Source organism: Grampus griseus (genome assembly GCF_964374135.1).
Source record: "Grampus griseus genome assembly, chromosome: 7".
Taxonomy (NCBI): domain Eukaryota; kingdom Metazoa; phylum Chordata; class Mammalia; order Artiodactyla; family Delphinidae; genus Grampus; species Grampus griseus.
Window position 1 is genome coordinate 43,291,380 of NC_139001.1, and position 6,730 is coordinate 43,298,109.

The following is a 6,730-nucleotide window of genomic DNA, read 5'->3' on the forward strand; positions in this document are numbered from 1 at the left end:
CCAGAAGGGAGTGGCATGATATACTTAAAGTGATGAAAGGGAAGAAACTACAACCAAGATTACTCTACCCAGAAAGGATCTCATTCAGATTCGATGGCGAAATCAAAGCTTTACAAACAAGCAAAAGCTAAGAGAATTCAGCACCACCAAACCAGCTCTACAACAAACGCTAAAGGAACTTCTCTAAGTGGGAAACACAAGAGAAGAAAAGGAACTACAAAAACAAACCCAAAACAATTAAGACAATGGTCACAGGAACATACATATGGATAATTACCTTAAACCTGAATGGATTAAATGCTCCAACCAAAAGACACAGGCTTGCTGAATAGATACAAAAACAAGACCCATATATATGCTGTCTACAAGAGACCCACTTCAGACCTAGGGACACATACAGACTGAAAGTGAGGGGATGGAAAAACGGATTCCATGCAAACGGAAATCACAGGAAAGCTGGAGTAGCTATACTCATATCAGATAAAATAGACTTTAAAATAAAGAATGTTACAAGAGACAAGGAAGGACACTACATAATGATTAAGGGATCAATCCAAGAAGAAGATATAACAATTATAAATATATATGCACCCAACACAGGAGTACCTCAATACATAAGGCAACTGCTAACAGCTATAAAAGAGGAAATCGACAGTAACACAATAATAGTGGGGAACTTTAACACCTCACTTACACAAATGGACAGATCATCCAAAATGAAAATAAATAAGGAAACAGAAGCTTTAAATGACACAATAGACCAGATAGATTTAATTCATATTTATAGGACATTCCATCCAAAAACCGCAGATTACAGTTTGTTCTCAAGTGTGCATGGAACATTCTCCAGGATAGATCACATCTTGGGTCACAAATCAAACCTTGTTAAATTTAAGAAAATTGAAATCATATCAAGCATCTTTTCTGACCACAATGCTATGAGATTAGAAATGAAACAGGGACTTCCCTGGTGGCGCAGCGGTTGGGTATCCGCCTGCCAATGTAGGGGACATGGGTTCGATCCCTGGTCCGGGAGGATCCCACATGCCGCAGAGCAGCTGGGCCCATGCGCCACAACTACTGAGCCTGTGCTCTAGAGCCCGCGAGCCACAACTACTGAAGCCCACACACCTAGAGCCTGTGCTCCACAGTGAGAAGCCACCGCAGTGAGACGCCTGCATACCACAACGAAGAGTAGCCCCCGCTCTCTGCAACTAGAGAAAGCCCACACAGCAACAAAGACCCAATGCAGCCAAAAATAAATAAATAAAAAATAAATAAATTTATAAAAAAAAAAGAAATGAATTACAGGGGAAAAAAACGTTAAAAACACAAACACATGGAGGCTAAACAATACATTACTAAATAACCAAGACATCACTGAAGAAATCAAAGAGGAAATCAAAAAATACCTAGAGACAAATGACAATGAAAACACGATGATCCAAAATCTATGGGATGCAGCAAAAGCAGTTCTAAGAGGGAAGTTTATAGCTATACAAGCCTACCTCAAGAAACAAGAAAAATCTCAAGTAAACAATCTAACCTTACACCTAAAGGAACTAAAGAAAGAAAAACAAACAAAACCCAAAGTTAGCAGAAGGAAAGAAATCATAAAGATCAAAGCAGAAATAAATGAAATAGAAACAAAGAAAACAATAGCAAAGATCACTAAAACTAAAAGGTGGTTCTTTGAAAAGATAAACAAAATTGATAAACCATTACATTAGCCAGACTCATCAAGAAAAAGAGGGAGAGGACTCAAATCAATACAATTAGAAATGAAAAAGGAGAAGTAATTAGGGACACTGCAGAAATACAAAGCATACTAAGAGACTACTACAAGCAACTCTATGCCAGTAAAATGGACAACCTGGAAGAAATGGACAAATTCTTAGAAAGGTATAACCTTCCAAGACTGAACCAGGAAGAAACAGAAAATATGAACAGACTAATCACAAGTAATGAAATTGAAACTGTGATTGAAAATCTTCCAACAAACAAAAGTCCAGGACCAGATGGCTTCACAGGTGAATTTATTCAAACATTTAGACAAGAGTTAACACCTATCCTTCTCCAACTCTTCCAAAAATTGCAGAGGAAGGAACACTCTCAAACTCATTCTATGAGGCCACCATCACACTGATACCAAAACCAGACAAAGATACTACCAAAAAAGAAAATTACAGGCCAATATCACTGTTGAATATAGATGCAAATATCCTCAACAAAATAATAGCAAACAGAATCCAGCAACACATTAAAAGGATCATACACCATGATCAAGTGGGATATATCCCAGGGATGCAAGGATTCTTCAGTATATGCAAATCAATCAATGTGATACAACATATTAACAAATTGAAGAATAAAAACCATATGATCATCTCAGTAGATGCAGAAAAAGCTTTTGACAAAATTCAACACTCATTTATGATAAAAACTCTCCAGAAAGTGGGCATAGAGGGAACCTACCTCAACATAATAAAGGCCATGTATGACAAACCCACATAAACATCATTCTCAATGTTGAAAAACTGAAAGCATTTCCTCTAAGATCAGGAAGGAGACAAGGAAGTCCACTCTCGCCATTATTATTCAACATAGTTTTGGAAGTCCTAGCCATGGCAATCAGAGAAGAAAAAGAAATAAAAGGAACAAATTGGAAAAGAAGAAGTAAAACTGTCACTGTTTGCAGATGACATGATACTATACAGAGAATCCTAAAGATGCCACCAGAAAACTACTAGAGCTAATCAGTGAATCTGGTAAAGTTGCAGGAAACAAAATTAATGCACAGAAGTCTCTTGCATTCCTAATACACTAATGATGAAAAATCTGAAGGAGAAATTAAGGAAACACTCCCATTTACCATTGCAACAAAAAGAATAAAATACCTAGAAATAAACCTACCTAGGGAGACAAAAGACCTGTATGCAGAAAACTATAAGACACTGTTGAAAGAAATTAAAGATGATACCAACAGATGGAGAGATATTCCATGTTCTTGGATTGGAGGAATCAATATTGTCAAAATGACTATACTACCCAAAGCAATCTACAGATTCAAGGCAATCCCTATCAAATTACCAATGGCATTTTTTACAGAAGTAGAACAAAAAACCATAAAATTTGTATGGAGACACAAAAAACCCCGAATAGCCAAATCAGTCTTGAGGGAAAAAAAACGGAGCTGGAGGAATCAGACTCCCTGACTTCAGACTACACTACAAAGCCACAGTAATCAAGACAATATGGTACTAGCACTGAAACAGAAATATAGATCAATGGAACAGGATAGAAAGCCCAGAGCTAAACCCACACACCTATGGTCAACTAATCTATCATAAAGGTGGCAAGGATATTCAATGGAGAAAAGCCAGTCTCTTCAATAAGTGGTGCTGGGAAAACTAGACAGCTACATGTAAAAGTATGAAATTAGAACACTCTGTAACACCATACACAAAAATAAACTCAAAATGGGTTAGAGACCTAAATGTAAGACCGGGCACTATAAAATTCTTAGAGGAAAACATAGGAAGAACACTCTTTGACATAAATCACAGCAAGATCTTTTTTTTTCCACCTCCTAGATTAATGGAAATAAAAACAAAAATAAATCATAAAAAGAAACAAAATTGGGTCATTTGTAGAGACGTGGATGAATCTAGAGACTGTCGTACAGAGTGAAGTAAGTCAGAAAGAGAAAAACAAATATTGTGTATTAACGCTTATATGTGGAACCTAGATAAATGGTACAGATGAACCGGTTTGCAGGGCAGAAATAGAGACACAGATGTAGAGAACAAATGTATGGATGCCAAGGGGGGAAAGCAGTGGGGAGTGAGGGTGCTCTTGTGATGAATTGGGAGATTGGGATTGACGTGTATACACTGATGTGTATAAAATTGATGACTAATAAGAACCTGCTGTATAAAAACATAAAATAAAATAAATAATAAATAAAAGGGTGTATTGCCTATGTTTTCTTCTAGGAGTTTTATGGTTTTCTGTCTTACATTTAGGTCCTTAATCCTTTTCGAGTTTATTTTTGTATGTGGTGTGAAATAAATACTCTAATTTCATTCTTTACATTTAGATATCCCATTTTCCCAGTGCCACTTATTAAAAGACTGTCTTTTCCTCATTGTATATTCTTGCATCCTTTGTTGTAGATTAATTGACTGTAAGTGCATGGATTTATTTCTAGGCTGTCTATTCTGTTCCGTTGAGCTTATTGTCTGTTTTGTGCCAGTACCATACTGTTTTTTTTTTTTTTTTTTTTGGCTTCTCACTGTTGTGGCCTCTCCTGTTGCGGAGCACAGGCTCCGGACGCGCAGGCTCAGAGGCCATGGCTCACGGGCCCAGCCGCTCCACAGCACATGGGATCTTCCCGGACCAGGGCATGAACCTGTGTCCCCTGCATCGGCAGGCAGACTCTCAACCACTGCGCCACCAGGGAAGCCCAACCATACTGTTTTGATGACTGTAGCTTTGTAGTATAGTCTGAATTCAGGGAACATGTTACCTCCAGCTTTGTTCTTTTTTCTCAAGATTGCTTTGGCTGTTTGGGGTCTGGGAGGTGGGGAATGATAGCTGCTACTGCACAAAGAGCTGAAATTTTCCAAAATTAACCAAAATTTACCATCCAAGCCTTCCCCTGGAAGTCGTAAATCTTCAAAGGTCTCCAGAGTTTCAAAATTGTTACATCAGACAGATTCCACGAGTGCAATTGTTGTTTTGCTGGAGAGACATTCCTAGCGTTTCCTACTCTGCCGTCTTCCCCAAAGACTCACTAACTTTTGACTAAAAGTCTCTTTCACTATGAGGATCTTGTTCATCTGCATCCTAATTATTAAACCATCAGGATTAGAAGAACAGCCATCTTTGGCCTCCAAAGCATTTTCCAAACTGTAATATTTTGTATAGTGTTCTACACTTTGTTTTCATCATATGTATTATTTTGATTCTTCACAATAACATGGGGGAAGTAGTAAGGGCAAATAGTGTTATCCCTATGTTATAATCAAGAAGATTAAGCCTTAGGGTACGAGTAAATATTAATGATTACTCAGTGAGCGGTAGAGTAACAATTCGAACCAAACTTTTTTCACTCAAAGCTAGAGCTCTGTCTGCCACCCCAAACTACCTCTATAGAGCAACCGTACCTTCTCTATGAAATCAGAAAGTTTGGCTCTGAATAGTGAGCACAGTCTAAAAAGAAATATCCTCGCCGTCAAAGCTATCACTGACCTTGGAAACCATCACTAGCTCTCTCTGCATGTTCTGATTGTGAGTGAATTCACAGAAGAGTGAAAAGAAGGCAAAAAGGAAGAGGATGCTATCTTTCTTATCTCCTCCAGCAGTTTTTTCCACTTGCTAGAGAGAGAATGAGATAGGTAAGACGTTAAGAAACTGTGTCTAAGCAAGCTCCTCATGGCAGCTGTGCAATTCTTGCTTTTACTTGAAACTAAGAGAATGATCAGATGCCAAATTGGTTTGAAGTAACAAAATATATAGCCTCTCTAGGAGGGCCCTGATTCCTTCAGGATGTGTATTTAGGATGAATATCCAAATTTCTGTTTCAGTGAGAGGATAAGAACAGCGTTAGAATAAGGTAATTTAAAGTAGTTAAGCATTAGTGAAAAACATATAAAATTATACCTAAAATTTGGTCATTTAAAAATACGTTGATCTCTGTATTAATTTTCAATTATTGTATTCCTTGATGGTACAATGTTGTTTTTAGCAACAAAAGTTAAAATTTTTACTTAAAGAAGTCTAGAAGGTTAATGCATATAATCTTTCTTGTAACCATACTTCCTGCCTTAGCCCTATAATTCGGATGAAGAGTTCACACACTAAAATGCCACAGAGGCCAGGCAGGTAACCTGAAGCAGGCTGGGTGTAAGCACATGTGCATATATTATATGAATGATGGAGTGCTGGAGACAGCCTGGCTCTCCAAATGGGGCAGCTGGAGTCAGCTACAACCAACTGTTATCTTGAGGAAACACAGAGCCAGTAATTGCTAGATATTCTGATTTTTTCCAGAAAAACTGAAAATCTATATTTTTATGTGAACACTCCTGATTTTTAAATGTTGACTTAAATTTAAAGTGAACAAGCCAACAAACCACTTGAACTAAACAAAATATGGCTGCTGGCCACTAATTTATCTCTGGTTCTGACCATGTGATATTTGTTGCCACCTGGTGGTAGCTTTCCTCAATTCTAGCTTTAATTTTAAAGGATGATGTGACAGCAAATTTCAGTGTTTGGCTTACTTGTGTGAGGAGCATGGTCCTGCTGGGTGGGCGAATTGCCTACTTCCAATATCCATGCCAATGCTTCCCTATATTGGCACAAATGGCCAAAGTGAAAATCAGCACTGAAATAAGAGTTGGTGATTAAAATACTGAAAATAAATGTTCATTAACACAGATATTTATGTGATAATCAGTACAATATGGAGTTATTTTTATGCCTGTATTATCAAATATTCAGGGTGTATGTTGGGCACAGCTAAAGCAACGGGTCAGAAATGTGGGGTTATTGTCTTGGGCCCTTGCGGCTGCAAGACTGAGCATCAGGACCATGACTCACTCAGGCAGTTGGCCAATTCCCCAAATGATACTAAAAACGACCTGAAATACAGTTTTCTCATCTGTAAAATATGGGGATAATAATACCACCTGCCTCATAGGGCTATAAAAACTCAGTGTCCTCA